General features: G+C 35.8%; 1 protein-coding gene across 1 annotated transcript in view; it reads right to left on the bottom strand.

Annotated features, from left to right (window-relative positions):
* Positions 1-18,817, bottom strand: part of GALNTL6 (polypeptide N-acetylgalactosaminyltransferase like 6) — a 1,017,111-nt gene that overhangs the window by 913,724 nt on the left and 84,570 nt on the right. The window lies entirely within an intron of this gene.

Genomic DNA, 18,817 nt, shown 5'->3' on the forward strand with positions numbered 1-18,817 from the left:
AGGGACAAGAGGCCCAGACTCAAGCGCAATCCGCTGACGAGGGGGGCTTGGTCTCCCTCTCCTCTCTAACTACTATTATGCTACCCAACTGCATATTGTGATCTCTTGGCACATTAACCCAGGCTTGAAAAGTGGATGGATATTGAGAACGCCATGTCCCTGGAGGCACTGGTGCACTATCTACCCTGGTTGTCCGGGACCCACAAACTTGCCTCGGTATATGAATGTTCCACAATCTGATTTACTCTCTCGTTATGGGACTCTCATTCTCTTCAAATTGGCTCCATACCGCTCCCAATTGACCCCAATTTGAAGATGCCCAAAGTTCCCTCCAGGCTCAAGCCTGGATAAAGACACTCTCTCTTACCAAGCCAGAGTTGATAAATGGACTATGGCGCATTTCATCTATGGAGTAAATCACAGCCCTCCTTAATGACACCCTTCCCAAATTTCACGAGACATGGACCCCATGGTACAGAATTCATGGCTTTCCCGTCCCAGGCACCATGTAAATACAGACTCCTGACCCTTCCCTTCTCTTCCCCACCTCTTCCTTTTTAGCCCTCCCCATATATCCTCTATCCCCTTCTCCTTTACAATTGTTTTGGAAAACCTGCTTTAATGTATCTAACCTTCTTGACGTGATATAATGTGGAACCAATTGTGCGCTGTACTGTTTTACGCATTGTTGCTTATTAAATAAAGTGTGAAAACAAAGAGATTAACAATAATAATAATAATAATAATGATAATAATAATAATTCTTTATTTCTGTAGCATCTTTCTCCCATTGGGACTCAAAGTTGCAGAGGGTGAGGCAGCCATCTTGGGCCTGCTATAGTGAAATAATAATAGAATTGAATGACTCTAGAACCAGCTAGCACCAAACTAAGTATACAATATATTTATATTATTCTAACACAAGTCTCTTGATATTTAAATCAGTCAAATTATATCCAGCTGGACTTCACCTGTGTATTTAATTACTCTTTTATGGGGCAGCTGCCTCCTTATGTGCTCCTGTTGTATAGTCAGGTGCCATTAAAAGAAGTGCAATATAAATGGCAGCCAAACAGATGACAATTATATTAACTCAGTACTTAACATTTTAAGTAAAAAATTACTTTTAGAAAATTCTTATCTGGAGATCCTGAAAAAATTATCCTGTTTGGATAGTCTCAGAGCTGTTCCCCGACCATGAGAATGCTTCTAGGAATGGATTACTTTAGCCATAAAGTGCAGTGCAAAATACATAGAAAAGCAGTACACTGTGAACCCATAACACAGTTTTATTTAAACATAAAGGGTACATAAAAATGTACATCAATAAATAAGTAAAACAGTTTATCTGGTAATACTGGACCTCAGTCTTACCTTACTGAATCTGAACAGCCTCTGCTGCAGCTAGAAACACAGATAGAATATCAGGAAAAGGGCATCTGGACTGCTATGGAGCCTGGAGGATCATAGAATGCAGGTGATTTTTCTCCCCCCCCCCCCCCCCCCAACATATTTCATACAATAAAATTTTCTCAAGGGGATATCCCACATCCCTACCCAATTCATCCTTTTTCCACAAATAATGGCGCATGTGCCACTGATAGTCTATACTAAAAGGTTAAAGATGGAATGAATTACGTTCTAAGCCTTAAAAAGTCATTCAAAATTAACCGAAAAATATATTAATGAATTACAATTTTGATATAGACCTAAAATAATACATTCAATATTCATACATCATTACGCTGTGGGAATCTCCTTATTGCACGTATACACCTCTTATCTCACAAGCCTCAGTATCACTTCAATTGAGATTTACAATAAGACAAAAAAATGATGTTGTGTATCCAATCTGTACATACTCCTAGGATGAAAAACCATACACCTCCATAATATTGGAGATCAAATCTGTTGCAGCATATTGCGCAATAAAGAAAATGTACACTGTTCATGTATTAGAAAGAGAAACTAGAGGGAATTTAATTAATTTCAGAGAGAGTTGCCTCTATTCTGTCTGCTATGAAAAATGTCCATTTGATAAACAAACCATTTATATATCTGGCATAAAGGAATATATTATATATTGTCCATTCAAAAGGAGATTATTCAAATTTCTCCAGATTTATGATAGCTGTAATTTATATACCATGTTTCCAAAATAACATTTAGAGTATTGATAGGTGATTAATGTTCAACATAACTGTAGCAAATACGCGTATATCAGTGTAATACAAAGCAAACTAATATTATAGAACATCATATCCCTAACTGAATATATATAATATACATGTTGCACCTGATTCATTAGGAAACGCAAAATGAGCGTACTGTGCATTTTTGTCATAAATGCCCATACATCAGGCATACGCAAATCTGTATTCAACAAAGAGCGGCTCTTAAGATACGTCTGCTGATGAATATGGGTCTAAGTCCGCTCTGCTCTAACAGACAAGACACTGCAGCATATATCCAATACATATGTAGAATATAATTTCCCAAAAGAATGCACAGAAAAAAAAAAAATTAATGTTAGCTACTAATAATATATTATTGACAAAATATTAAATACTAATTATTATTACTTTATTAGGATGTTATTAACATATACAGTACTTAAAATACATTTTTACAGTTGCTCCTGATAGCAAACACATGTTCTATCATGTATACATAGCCGTCATCACTAGTAATTGGCACTTACACCAGTAGCTGGTGCAATTAATATGTCTGAAAATCACGCACCTTTGAGAAGCCTAAAGTTTAAATCTGACACTGCTACATGTGCTTGAGCTTGGCACGCCCTTACTGTACATTGACTGCGCGCATACGCACATTCTCCTGCCTGTTCTGCCCCTGAAATAGTAGGTTGTATTAAGGGTTCTTTGTGCTCGACGATGAATTGGATGTTTCTGCGTTCTCTGGCGTATGGTCCGGTTCTGGGCATGCACAGATTAATTATACGCAAAATACGCAAAACATCGTCATTTACGCTCCTAATAAATTCGACCCATAGACACTAGTTCAGAATTATCTATATAAAGTATAGAAACACCATTTATATGTGCGCAAAATAAGACAAATAAGCTATATACTTAGCAAAAAAACAAATCTATTTCAAAAACATATTAAAGAAATAGTATATTATAACACAATTCATTTTCATTAATTCTAATATACAATAAAGTTAATCTTCCAAATCTGCTTTATTTAAAACTATCAAGTTCACTGAAGCAACTGAAATTAAAAGGATTCCATCCTTTAAGTCTACACTGATACAGTGTAATATCATAACCATAAATCATCCACATGCATTTTGTGAAAGGAAAAGTAAAGTATGTAACACGCTAGAAACCAAGATCTTGTTCAAATCATTTAACCTATAATTTAAAAAATATATATATAAAGACAATAGTGACTGTGACAGGAGGTATAAAGAGTAGCAAACATACATTTTAAAGTTAAAAATAGAAAAATAAATTGCTTAACCCTAGAGATTAAATTGTACCTTTATCCTATATTGTGTTAATAATGCTTTAGAGAGTCCAGGTAGCTTCTAAAGAGATTATTTGAAGCAAATGTAGGTGCATTATAATGTACAGACTATGGCATATTATCAATTTCAACTATAATATGTAATGTGATAGAAAGTTCGGCATCTCATTTTCCGTATTCGGTACTCCCACTATAACAGGGACACCCACAGTGTGGAGTCGTCCTGCTGTACTAGTACTCAGTCTGTTTAGCATGGCCCTGAATTCGAAAGAGAAACTGAGCCATGAAAAGTTCCAACAATGGGGCCTTCAATTAGAAACAGGTCCCTAGATCTAAGGATCTAAGTTATAAAGAAATTAGCTCTAATCATGTGACGACTAACTGCCTGTTTGATATATTGATATATAAAAATAATACTTATTTGATATAGTTTTAAAGCCTCATTCCCCATACCATAAATCAGTTTCTTTATGATACAATGTAACTAATGGTTGTGGGCACTTTCTATATCAATATAAGTATGAATTGCAAAATGGTAATATATATATATATATATATATATATATATATATATATATATATATAATCTATTAATTTTTGTGGTTTATAAAATTGTTTTGTTTCTAGTAAACGACCCAGTGCTTAATTGATTATGTATCTTGGTGGAGCAGGGTTAAAAAGCCTGAAAATCAGACATCAATCAATTCCTATTCCTCTGAGGAAGTCACAAAGTGTGATTAAACATGTTAGGCAATAGGCAATATGTGGACACCTTTGCTGGATTTGGGATATCTGCACAATTTTCACAACAAAGGAGAGAGGAAATCATACACTTAAACAAAGCACAATCAGAGAGGTGAACTTGACATGTGTCACAAAGCCACACATTACCTTTCAGGGTTTTTTGAACATTAAATTCTCTGTGAATTATATTGCATTAACATACAATGTAGAGATATTGGGACTATGCAGCAGTTCCTAGATGGAGGTTTAAAGTGAGATTATAACTAGAAAGAAAGTTATTTTTTCTATATATTCTTATTGGATGAAAGCATCTCAATGAATTGGAGGAAATAGAAGAATTGGTTGTTTATATTTTATTTATTGTGTATGTTATACACCTATATTTATTCACTAGTTGGTGAGCTATGTGTGGTTTGATGTAATTGTTTTTAATAAAATATATGACTTTAATAGCAAGCCATTTCGTATTAGTAATTCATTATCTGCCAAAATATATTATTGATCTATTGAATAGCCCTTAGTGCAATTGCAGAAACATTTTTGTTTTTCTCTTTAAAGACTACTTGATTTTGCCTCATTAAAGGCTTAAATTGATGGCTAGAGTCAGGTGACATTAGCACTGTTTTTATTAAATATATCAATTTTATGTGTGTGAAGTTTATGTACATGGTGAGAGATAAACTGATTCTTCTTTACTCCTTGGTCATTGTGATGACCTCCAGAATGTTCATGCCATCAAAGTAAATTGTGGTCCAGTGACAATTTTTTTCACCTTATGTTTAAACTGGTGAAGTTTAAAAAATGTTACAGGCCTGTGCATTTAGAAATGTACATTTGGGTAACAAATTATCATTATTTTACAGTTAATGGGATCTATGCATCAATAAGATGCAGTGCCACTAAATATACATCGTAGTGATGCATATTTATGCACCGTTTGAATGTATCATGCCGGGGCTACTCTGGGAGCCCCGAAGAAGTCACCCCTCTCCAGCGATCCAATTTCTCTACTTACTGGGAGCCTAGCGCTGCCGAAGAAAGGATGAAGTGCTCTGCGCATGCACACAACAGTTTCACTGTAACGGATTCTGCGAAGCCAAAGAGGGTTCAGCAGAATCCCATAGGAAATGACAGTTTATGCCATCCTGAGTTGGACATTACCTGTATGCACAATGCAAAGCTTATCAAAGCTTGATGGATTGTGGCACATCGCAGTCCCCATAGGAATCTATAGGGACTGTGATGCCGCACGATATTTGCCTAAACGGAGGAGATTTCTGTAAAATCTCCTCCGATAGGCAGTTAATGCATGGCAAGCATACTTAAAAGATACAGAAACATTAGTTTTCGCATCTTCTAAGTGTTAAATAAGTTTGATGCATAGACCCCAAAATGTCATTGCAATTGAAATATTTACTTCACTGTTGCTTAAAGTAGTAAGTTTATCCCTTCCTTGAAATTAATTCACCGGCATTTGCTTTTGCTAAATAAGAGGAGGTAAAGTAGGTAGATTCACACTTCTGTTAAAATGAATGGATGCAAAATGAAATCCCGAAATATTTGGACACAACCAAATACACAGTTTGATAAATATGCACATTTTATAGGAATTGTAACTGATTTATGTAAAAAGTGTTATGTACATTCCGAAAATGCCCATTTGATTCCATTTGTCATGTACACATAATGGATACAAAGAATGTAATAAGAATTGAGCAGATTATGACAACAGAAACTGCATTCATGTTTTATAACAGGATGACACTGTTATACATTATGCACAGCACGGTTTCTCAATAATTTTCCTGCCATTTCCCATCTTTTAATATTTTCAAGATAAATATTTATTTAGACCACTTTTGTCTACTGCTCTGTCAGTTACCCCTCTCTGAACACTTACCTACATTTTCTTAAAAAATCACATCCCATTAAATACACATCACCATTTTCCAGATCTACTCGGACAAACCCATTTCATGCTATAAACGTGGGACTATTGGGGTATATGACTTATTATTAAATATTTATCAAGTCTAGTTTTTGCATGTATTATATTCTTTATTGAAACTTAATGAGACAATTATAAGAAAACCTGTGGAGTACACATTTCATTAGAAACCACTATGATTAATTTACTGTACATGGACAGTGCATCAATTGATTGACTGAACATCACATTGAATTTGATAGATTATTTCTGATCAAAAGAGTCCCACAGATTGAAAAATAGTCTCCAGTATGTCACTTGCAATCTGAAAAAATTAAGTTTAATATTTAAAATCAGACACTGTGATAAAACATAATGATTACTTTGAGGTGAAAGGGGTTTATGATGTTCAATTCTACAGTTGAAGCCCACATTACATTTAGCTGTCCATATGTGCTTCTACTGGGAATATTTACTAAGGCAAATAATATGACAGTGTACTATCCCAAGACGCCACCAAAAATATTATCCATGCTCTATTCATCTTCCACCTTGACTACTGTAACCTTCTCCTCACCAGCCTTACATGATCCCACCTCTCTCTCCTTCTATACTTAATGCGGCCGCTAGAATTATCTTCCTCTCACACTGCTCTTCTTCTGCCTTCCCTCTGTGCCCTGCCTTACACTGGCTCCCCTTCTCCTACATAATCCTCTTCAAACTCCCCACTCTCACCTACAAGACCCTCTCTCACTCCACTTGTCTCCATATACACCCCCTCCAGTACCCTGCGATCAGCCAATGACTGTCACCTCTCCTACTTTCTGATCACCACATCCCACTCGCAAATCCAAGATTTTTCCCAGGTTTACCCCTTCCACTGGAATGACCTCCCTCGTTCTATCCGACTCTAAACTAACCTGTGCACCTTCAAACGTGCACTGAAAACTCACCTGTTCTAAAAGTCTATCCATCATCTGCCTAACCATCTCTTTATGCTCTTACCTCACTCTCTCTCATCTCCGGTCCCTCTTATGCGCTCCCTTGCCCTTGATCCCCTCCACTGACTCCACCTGTGCCTGTTGTCTGTTTACCCACCCTTTAGGTTGTAAGCTCTTATGAACAGGACCCTCTTCCCTCCTATCTCTATACTTATTAATTCTGCTAAGGTTACACTGGTACTGGCTTGCTTGGAGTGTTTGAAGTCTTATTAGTAATTGTTTATTGTTCTCTGTTGTTATACCTTGTATGGTCTATTTTACTGTTTGTAATCTGTACGGCACAGCAGAAATCTTGTGGTGCCCTAGAAACAAGGATAATAATATTACTACTTGGTGTGCACTGCCAAGTGCAGACAAGTATTTTCATGACAGCTTGTGCACCTCTGATTTGGCTTCTGTAACATGTTACATATTGAGACACTGTTGTCATAGATATGCAGCTATTACGTCTCGGTACATCTGGGAAGTTCTTTACCAAGTAAAAAAAATCATTATAATTCATGTGCCAACACACCTCCTACAAGGGTGTTATAAAAATCATAGACTATCATTTTATTCTTTCAGTGTTACAAAGACAATACTTTATTTTTAACAAGCACATACTTATGTGTGAATTAGTCTTTTCTTTTGTCGGCTTCACAAGGTATTATTTGACTCATTGGCCAAATTGCATTTAGAAACCCCATGTATTATTTAACTCATTGCCCATATTTCTTTTAGAAACTGCATGAAACCATTTCATTTCAGTATACATATATGATAATTCTCCCATATTCATATAGTTTATATCTAACTAGCTGATATCCGTGGTTTTGCCCGGTTTTAAATCTTCAACTAAGTTTTTAATGAGTTGGATGTAACTGTCAACATTTTAAAATGAATTAGCAGCTTCAGCTCTTCCAACACACCCATGAGGTGGCTGCCCAGTGTCATTTTTGTTTTTCTTTTAAATTTCATTCAAATACATCCAGTGGAAGGCCCATAACAGGCTCCCTGGGTGAAAGTTCTGGCCAAATTACACAAACGAAAGGTCTGACTGGGATCTCAACCACCTGCTATGTCTTCTGGCATCCAATATTACCAGTCTGTAAAGTTTTTGTCCAAATTCATTAAGTAGAAGGCTCAGAACAGGCTCCCTGGGTTAAAGCTCTGCCCAGCATACACCAATGGGAGGTTCGACCGGGACCCTGACCCCCTTAAAACCTGCCCAGAATCCAACTGGACCACGTTGCACTGATTTAATCCCAATTGGTGCAGGAGTGTCTGAATGTATAACCGCACAGTTAAACAAACTAAATCTATCCAGTGGAAGGTCAAGAACAGGCTCCCTGGGTCAAAGTTCTGGCCCACATACACCAACGGTAGGTTCGACCAGGACCTTTGTACCCTAGTACATCTTCTGTTATCCAATGTTAAAAGTGTTTGAAATTTTCATCCAATTCCATCCAGTGTAAGGCTCAGAACAGGCTCCACGGGTCAAAGTTCTGGCCAGTGTACACAAACAGAATGTCCGACTGGGTCCCTAAACCCCTTAAAATTTGTCCAGGATCCCACTGGACTACCTTGCGTTGGTTTCATCCGAATCGGTGCAGGGGTGTTAAAGATATTCACCTACAAACAAACAAACTTCTTCTTTTATATATATACTGTAGATGCATGTGTCCAATTTTTAATATCAATCACTACAGTCAATTTTATTGTATTAGTGATTTAGACTATCTTTATTTATCTTTTCTGGTGATTTAGAGGAATAATATTTCTATATAAAATATGCTGAAAACACTCATATAGAGAGTATATTGGTCAGAAATGTACCCTTTATCTGAAATGTGCTACAGAGTAAGAAAGTTTTAATATATAATCATATGTACAGTGGTCGACATGAAAATTTAGAAGTGGCAGTATGGAAAATGTAAGTGAATAAAATTTGATAGTATTAAAATCAAAGCAGTAGGGGAAGTGTCAGTATGACATACCAATGTATGCCAGCCCACTGCATATGTATTTGGGAATTAGTGTAAGTTCAGGTTGGGCCTATATTTAAACTTGTTTTTTTTTATTTCATCCAAAGTAATCTGAAGAGAAAAACAAATTTGATATAATATGTGCACCTATAAATTTGGAATTGTAGTAATATAACATGTATGTGTAATTTGCTTCTATATATGCTATGCCTTACAGAAAACAAAAATCTAGGAGCATGCCAAATTGCTTAACTGATTTCAACACTTGCTACATGCTAAAGATGAATTGTGCAAACAAGTGTGCCAGAAATGGAAGTTAAATCAACTGTCTATTTGTAAGAGAATATAGAGGTGTTTACCACATTAGGTACAGTAGTTAGTGGTGTTGTAAATGCCATGATTACAGTCAGTGAAGCTAAAAAAAGCCTTTTCTAAATGTTATTTTCATTTACCCAGGATAAGGGGGAAAAAATCACAGTTGACATCTTTTTCTCACACAGCGAGCCCATAAATGGATTCCAGTATCAATCACTCCAGTTGTGTTATTTGAAAATAACAAATATGGATGTGTCTGTGCTGACTAGTATTTTAGCTGCCACTATTTGCTGGAAAACAACCTATCTATGTATATAAAAATAAACAGAACCATATAATATAGGCAAACAGATATGGCGCTTATACTCTATTAAATCTCCAAAAACGTCATAGATGGTCCAGGACTTATATACAATACTTAAGTCCCAAAGAAATACTTTTCAAGGGGAGAAGAAGAAAGTATCTTCAATGTCCATATATTCTCAATGTTATTTAGTATCTTCAATGTCCATATATAACGTAATAGAGCAGGTGTTGGAACAAAAGCAGAGGTATGAGGGAGCTGAGCATTTACAGTGAGGCCACTTCTGTGCATGCACTGTAGAGTGCCAAAGAGGCTTCATTGTTCATGAGCCAATTCTGTGTGGGGAGGGGGGACATCTGAGATCGCTGCACTGGCCATGCCTGCTAGCATCTGCAATCTGCTACTTTGGATCTTGAAGGATTAAAGTTCTGCCCATCATGGTAATAGATTGTGGCTTCTATTTTGGACATTCAATTTGGAAACCAAACCAAGTGAACACACGTAATAATATATCCATCAAACAATATCTTACACATCACACCAGTGCTTTTCTCAGCTCAGACAGACATTAAAGCAAGAATGGCGAAATGCGTGTCGGATTACAGAATGGCACGCCAAATTACATGGATCATAACAGACAGTGTATTTACATTTTATGGATTACAGAAAAAAGAGGAGTGTATAATATTTATAATATCAATCAATTAATAAGATCTTGTATCTGAATAAATTAGGTATATAACCCTGAATGGGTGTACTATAATTCATGATGCTTACCATGTAGGAATCTATATAATCAGATATCCACATTGAGAATAGAGATAAAAGGGTTTCATTTTAATGCTATCAATTATAATAAAATAAGAAATATTAAAATCTTCATGAAATTGTTAAAAAATAAAAAAGGAGATACATGAGTCAATTTTTGATCTAATCTGGTTTTAATAGTTAGTTCACACATTTTCACTTGCCATAATTCTATTTTTAGATTTTGCCTTTAATTACAGAGGGGTTCATTGATTTTACTTCATACCAATAAACTTATTTCTTACTATTACTTTCTTTCGGCCCTAGAGTGCCCTCTAATGGAATACCTTTTTTCTTTAAATTTTGACTAGCTGTAATAACTATTAAGAATGTTCTCTCTCTAGGTAGGGATCACAGTTTTTTTCTGACATAATTGTTATAGTATTGCATTTACTTTATGTCATCTATGGTTAACTTATTCCAGGATTTTGTCATCTGACAAGCTTTTTGAACCATCAGGACAAAATATTGAATGACTTGGTGAGTTACTGCCTTCTTACATCCTCTATGTAAGAACTGGCAAGTGAAAATTTACTTACAATGTTTTATGATTTAAAATTTAAAACTGAAAAAAGAGTCAATCAATGTTACCAGTATGACTGATTGAAAGATGGAAATGCAGGCAAATGTTGATTTGTCAATGGGATAAATGCTCTGATTACTAACCTTGGCATTGAATGACAAACAAAAATCACAACTGTTGATCTGAAAAGCACTTTGTTCTATTCAAACCAGCAACTCAAATCTCAACCGTTCATTAACCTCTAATTTCGACATATATTGCCAATAGCTCACATGACATGTAAACATTGCTATCGTTTAAGAGATAGTGGATGATTGTACATTGTGGTATATAGAATATGTTTTTGGATTTATTTCACAGCATAGTGTGCATGTGCTTTCCATGCTTTATATGCTGTAAAAACTAATCTTACAACTTAAAGCAGCAATCACACGTATATTTTTTTCACTTTATATTGCAAGTTAAGCACTTTTTATGCATGCTGCTTATAATTTTTCTTTATTGTCCTCCGACAAATCATTATCTCCTTTTCAAAATCTTTCTGATGGGTACTCAAGTAAGGTTGCCTGACATGTAATGTGTTCACAGAGGGGGAAGAAGGAGGGGAAGGATTTTATAGCACAGAGAGCGCTCAGAGGGCATTCCAAAGCATCTCTGTTCAATACATCATGTGCCATGTGATTGCCATGGTAGTCACATGACACTGTAGAAACTGTCCAGAATTGCAAATGATTAATATCCGACTGAATAAACAAACCAATGAAAAATTAATAATACAAAGCTTCTTCTTATAGCCTGCCACAGTGATTTATGTAAAAAAAATAACATACCTCATTCTTACATGGGATTGCTGAATTAAGAAATGTTTCAACAACATAGTGTCATAATACAGTTTTGCTGCATTGTATTGTAGAACAGTTTGTGTGCACACAGGAAGTTAAATTATCTAACTGCGAGTACACCATGGCCAATAAAAAAAAGAATTATAATACTTTAACCTTTGCTTCTAATAAATGTTACAGTCATTTCCATGACTGTATAAAAGTCCTATCACATTCATCATATTTTAGTTCTTTCAAGTCAAAAAGTAACTAATCACTTTTTAATGAGCGTGGAGAAATCAATTTAAAAAATGAAAAGTAATTGTTAACTACTGTAGCATAAAGGACTCAGTTTGAATCGTTACTAGTGTGAAAGTTATTACCGTGGACAGAATAAAGAAAGACATTTGGGTTTGGAATTATTAAAGTGAGGAAGGTGGAAATGTGGGTGTATGAATGTCTGTTCCTGCCCAAATATTACAGAAAATAGGTAAGGGGTACAGACACAGATATTCAAAACGGTTCATAAAGGATAACATTGTATGTTGTAGTAAAGCATACTTGAGTCTAGAAATGTAGAGTACAGGGACATTTGTTATGTTATGTGGAATATTCACAAAAAAAGGGTGAAAAGAGTAAAGGCAAAAGGGGAGATAAGAGGAAAGAAATGTGCTGATTGTTTACTTTGCTGCACTAAATTTAATTTTGCAATATAAAAAAAAGCGCACAACTGTTCATTCACTTCTGCTTTAATTCTTCTCATTGCAGCATACATAAGTACATGACTAAAGACTCTGCTCTCAGGGGCGGGCTGGGCCGGGGGGCAGGGGGGCATCGCCCCAACGTGCCACTCAGAATCACGGCTGTTAGGGCCGGCCGCCCCCTGGAAGTAATATAAATGTGATGCGGCCACGCAGGAGACCGCATCACATGACACGTGATGCAGCCGCGTCATTGATGACGCGGCCGCATCATGTGTCATGTGATGCATCCGCCTGTGCGGCATGTGCCCCCCGGGCTGACGTCCGTCAGCCCGCGCCTGTCTGTTCCCCTATGACATGCATCTATACACTCATCTTCATAGTGCTGTGCAGTTACATTGTTTCTATTAGTTGTACAATGATTCAATGTGTAATTTCTGTCATATGAAGAATTGACTTACTTGTTTCTTGCTATATGTTTAATTTTATAGTATTTCATTATTTATATATGTGTTCAAATATAACCTCATTGCAACACAATTGTAGACTAATTAATTAGTAGATGAGGGGAAGTAAAAGGCGAAGTTCAGACACTATGTCAGCAAGGAAAAAGTCTGTACTCTCAGACAAAATGCTTAGGCTGGAAAGCCCTTTAAGCTTTACTTCAGGATGGAGTATTTGAAAATATTTGTGGAAAACAATTCTGGATCTCTCTATTTCGATGTGGCAGCCTACAATGTGTATAGGTGTTTTCAATGTCCCCTATGGATAGACAAAATTTATATAGAAGTTATACACACCGATGTGTATAACACCGATACTATATAGTGTACTGAAATTTTGGTGGCTATCACTCTTCCATAAGGAAAAGACAAGTCACAAGACGAAAAAGATTGACATGGATTTATATCACCATGTATAATTTTTTGGACTAGAGACACTTTACTTACATGTATTTATAGTTCGATGTATATTTAACCTGTGTAGTGCACATTGATGTGTATAATTTTTACATATACTTCAGGATATAGTCTAAATTGTATACATTGGTTGAAAAGAGCTGTAGGTCTCTATATGTTTAGCCAGAGGAATTAGTCCTTTATTGTTATTGTGGCCATTGAATGGTAATTAAGCATTGGATCTCACTATGTTCTCTATCAGAGCTGAGATAAGAACTGTGACTTTTTTGCTCTTTTCTGGCTATTTGCATACCTGCCATAAAGTTCTATTTAAAATCCTGAGGTTTACTCCTATACAGTGTAGAGTTATATTTTTTAGTCTTAGTATGTGTTATGTTATTTGCATATTTGTTAGAATTATTTATTAAAAATACAAATGATATATAACATTTACATACATCAATTATAATGCCATAATTTAGCTATTTGAGAAACAACTTTCTTTACATCTTTCAAGAGAAGGATCAGCGCTTTTCTATGCTTTGTTTTTTCCACCTAAGGAATGGAGTCTTTGAATAACACAGAAAAGTACTGCAAAGACATCCCTTATTAAAGCACTGTTGGTGATTTTCTGATTGACATGGTGGAATGATTCTACATAACACATGTTCAGAAGCATCCAATTGGAACACAAATGTCATCTTGATTTTCAACTTAGTTTTGATTTTGTTTGTCACTGCCATTTACATAAACAGAAGTTTGAAAAAAAACATGAGCCTATCTGAATTATGCAGGCACTTTTCCAATTGAAATTTGTTCTGACTTTTCTTCTGTAGCTCACAGTCCGGATGGTAGGTGAAATCCTATGTAAATACAATAACTGGTTGTATGTTAAAATCAAACAGTCTATCTATCTATCTATCTATCTATCTATCTATCTATCTATCTATCTCCATAATGGAAACACATGTTATAGATAAAATAGATATATTTCACACTTCCATAGCTCACAAGTAACATTTCAGAGGCAAATGGCTGTATATTCACATGTAGATTACTGATATATAACATATGATACTAACTAGAGATGAGCAAAATTGTGGTGAAACATGTAAATTGAGTCTTGCGGCTGACAGGCTGTATCCAAGAGATGGTCGATTCATTCTGGTAGGTGGTATGGTTGGGGTAGGGCTGGGAACACTTAAGGACAAAATTTGAGCAATGTGTGGAATGTTATGTCAAAGTGCAAAATGAGGAGAATATTTTGCAGAACAGCTTTGAAAATGTCACTCATCTCTAAAGTTAACATGTATGAACTCATGTAAATAATATCTATATAAAATGTCAAGTTCTAAAGTCATTACCTATACTCAGTGATTTCTGATGTCATCACTAGTGTTTATTATGAAAATGCTTTATAATGAGCAACACATTCTGAACTGTAACTACTTAGATAACATCTCCAGTTTCCATGACGAATATAAAAGCATTCAACATGCAGCATTGTGCAGTCACAGAACTTCTTGGTGACTTCTAATATCCTTATCATTTACAGCAGTGCCAAATATTGTCCCATATGTAAAGCATCAGAAATCTACTGTAAAACTGGAAGGAATTGAACATAGTGACTTACAGACACAAACGGACTTAAATGGTAGTTAGCATTGTTTTGATGGTGTAGATTATGGAAGCATTGTGAGGCCAAAGAACTCGTTTGGATCATACATATGTGATTTATGAATTGCTATTTAGAATAAGAAGAGGAAGACGTACAGAATAAGAGGAGAGAACTGGTTAGTCGGCTTCAGGAAAGAGGTAAATTTTAAGATGCGGGATTCTCATGGAGTACACATTTGTGGGGCAGCTTAATGGAAGTAATAAAATAAATTTGTAAGACAGAAAATGTTGGAGGCCTGAGGGCAAAGGGAACAAAGAATAGTTGGAGGAAAGTAGAATAAAGAAAGGTTTCTGTAAGAATAAGATTATATATAGTCAGGAAAAATCCTGAAATAATGGCAAACCCACCAGAAACAGACCTTATCTGATCTCTAGTTGTCCACCTTTTTTTCCTTCAAACATCTGACCTCTCCCTTCAGTAAACAATTACAGATACTTTGCGAATTACTGAGAGGATAAAAGCAGCTTGTGAGACATTGAAATGTGCTTTAAATACAGTGCTCTCCTCAGCCTCTCCTAAAATGCCACTTGAGAACGGGTCTAATGTTTTGAAAAAGGAAATTGGGACTTCCACAGATATAGCGATTTCTCAGTCCATAAAAGTAATTCTGTACATATTATAGGTGCCAAATGAAATTGCCATAGACACCTATTCCCACTAATCTTAAACATACAGGTGCATCAGCAGTTTGAGTTTTATGAAAATGACTGTACCAAGGTAAAAAAAAATTACCACAGAAGAATATAAAATAGCAAAACAAAAAAACAAGAGAGTTTAGGCCAATTGTTTTGATATGTAAATGTACCTAGCCTCACAGTTTTCCTCAGACACAAGCTAGTACCTTGACATAGCAGGGGAGGAGAGACAATACTTATTCAGGGAAGGAAAATGGTATATATATATAATAATCAATTTTATATATATATATATATATATATATATATATATATATATATATATATATATATATATATATCTTCTTCACCAGTCATCCAGTTTATATTCAGATTTCAAATGCAAATACTACTATGGATGTTATGCTTTGCATATTTAAATGAATAGTAGGTTGGAGTTTTATTTTATTTTTTTAGGAAAAAGTTATAAAGATCAAAGTTACAGACAGTTAATATGGACAAAATAAATATGTATGAGTTTACAATTGAAAGAAATGGAGATTTGAGACACAATATAGGAGTAGGTAGATTCACTTAAGAGAGAATATATTTCAGATGTGCAGGTTGTTGGTCTTGACCAAAGGACATTAAGAGGCAGCGAAGTTTGCAGAATGCAGGCGATCTAAATAGCAGAGGAAAATGCTCAGACAATAGATGGTGAGTACTGTGAAATGTAAGAAAGAAACATGAAATGTTGTCACATTCAAATGTAGTAGCTAAGAAACACATGCCAAAAACTAGAATAACAGGATCACCATCTCTATATTGATAAATCCTAGGTGAATTAGTGTGTTTGATCAACTAAATGGCCAAATTCTACAGAACAGATTGTATGTGAGTCTTGAGGGGATTAGCATATATGAAAAGGATTAGAAAAGACTTTGACAATCTTGCTAAGGTCAAGGTAATTTGGTTGTCTTTAACTCATTCTGTGTAACTGGCTATTTGATTAAACTCTGCTGTTCCCACCAGGGGTGTAATGTTCCATCGCCGAGCCATTTGGGGGAGCCCTGCAATGCCGATCCATCCTCCAGAGGACTAAACAAACAGGTAGCTGTAAAACACAGCAAATATTAGTTGCTGTGTACTTTAACAACTATTGCTGGTAACTGCAACTAAGTCAATGAAGTGTTTACCTGCATCTCTGAGCATCATAACTAATCAGTGCTGCATTGTGGAATAAGCTGTTTTTAAACCATTCTTTAGCAAAAGAGAAAATATTTCTCAGCTGTGATGTACAGTGACTATAAAATATTCACTCCCTTTGGTATTCTTCACATTTTATTTTCTTACATCAGAATAAACATTGATTTAGTCTGGATTTATTGCCACTGATCAACATTAAATACTCAAGTTAAAAAAAAAGATTTGTATTAATTAACTAAAAATTTAAAAAGCAGACAATAGTTGATTATATATGTATTTCCCCTGTTGGCTAAGAAACCCTAAATAAACCATGGTGCAATATGTTAGGGTGGGATGGGGGGGGTTAATAGGTAAATTTTACTTAGAAATGGTTGATCTAATTTTAATTGTAATTGTAATCTAATTTTATTTTTTTACATAATTTTACAAAGTAATTTGTATTTATCGAATGATTACAAATAAATTAATTTTGATTTCACAATGTATGAAGATGAAATGTGCAAAATGCCAATTGAAATAGCAATCACTATTTTACAGCTTAGCAAAAAGGCTCTTTAATATTTACAGTAGCGGTGCGGTCATTCCTACAAAGCTACTCTGCTTCATGAACACACAAGTGGGGTCATGTAAAAACTAGAGATGAGCGGGTCCGGATTTGGCAAATCCGAACACCCCCGAACAGTGCCGATCCGAGCCTGATCCGAGCACTGTTCGGGTATTCCCGCCGATCGCAAAACTCAGAAAGAGGCAAAACCTCATCATCCCGCCGTCGGATCTCGCGAGATCCGGACTCATATTATTCCCCCGCTTGCCGCCGCCATCTTCACTCGGATTCATACTGCACTCATCTCTATACCCGGTCTGCATTATCGCTACATCCTGAGGATCTGCACAACTTTTAGGGATATCTAGGGTAAGATTCATTTTATATTTCTTCTATCCTCACGGAGTTCCGATTTTATTCTACTTTTTACCCAAAAGAGCTATTAACATTTATATTGTCTGTCTATTTGTTGTATTTCATTGCGCCCTTCCACTATTATATTGGAGAGGGAAGAGGGAGGGTGTGTTACTGATTTACTGAAGGTTGGCCGTAGATTACCTTACATTTTCCACAATAAGTTTTTTAAAATCTTCCTAGGGTAATGGATAGCCTACAGTTCCCAGCATTCCTTTTTAATGATCGGTCCAGGATGTCTAGCAAAACACCAATGTTAGCCCTTATTTTTTATTATTTCCAACCTGAAGCAATTTTGATATGTGCAAATTGTGTTTTTTGTCATAGCGGCTCACTTCCTCCTACTGCAGGAAAAACATGAATTAACAGTGATATAATTAATCAGAAATCCATATATTCTATATGCATAACTAATGTGTATGAACCAGATCCTGTAAATATCTATTAATCTGTGTTACAGGTAATGTTATAGCTATTTATGATTAGCTTTCATGTTCCAGTTTTACAGCCCTCTGCTACAATGGTAGTATCCATAAAGTATGTGTTTCATATTTTACTGGCCATGCCCCAGTGTGCATATTTTAACAGATTATTTGCGTTACCTAGGAGACTGCAAGCAAGGCACTAATCCTGCCGTATAAGTCCAGTGGTACTGCTATATAAGTTCACTGATCCTGCCTGGTATAAGTCCAGTGGTACTGCTGTTTAAGTCCACTGATCCTGCCGTATAAGTCCAGTGGTACTGCTGTTTAAGTCCACTGATCCTACCGTATAAGTGCAGTGGTACTGCTATCTAAGTTCACTGATCCTGCCACGTGTTGGGCCACGTGTTTGTGCCGCCCACTAGTGTCACTTAGCTTAGT

This window comes from Mixophyes fleayi, chromosome 1, assembly GCF_038048845.1.
Source record: "Mixophyes fleayi isolate aMixFle1 chromosome 1, aMixFle1.hap1, whole genome shotgun sequence".
Taxonomy (NCBI): domain Eukaryota; kingdom Metazoa; phylum Chordata; class Amphibia; order Anura; family Limnodynastidae; genus Mixophyes; species Mixophyes fleayi.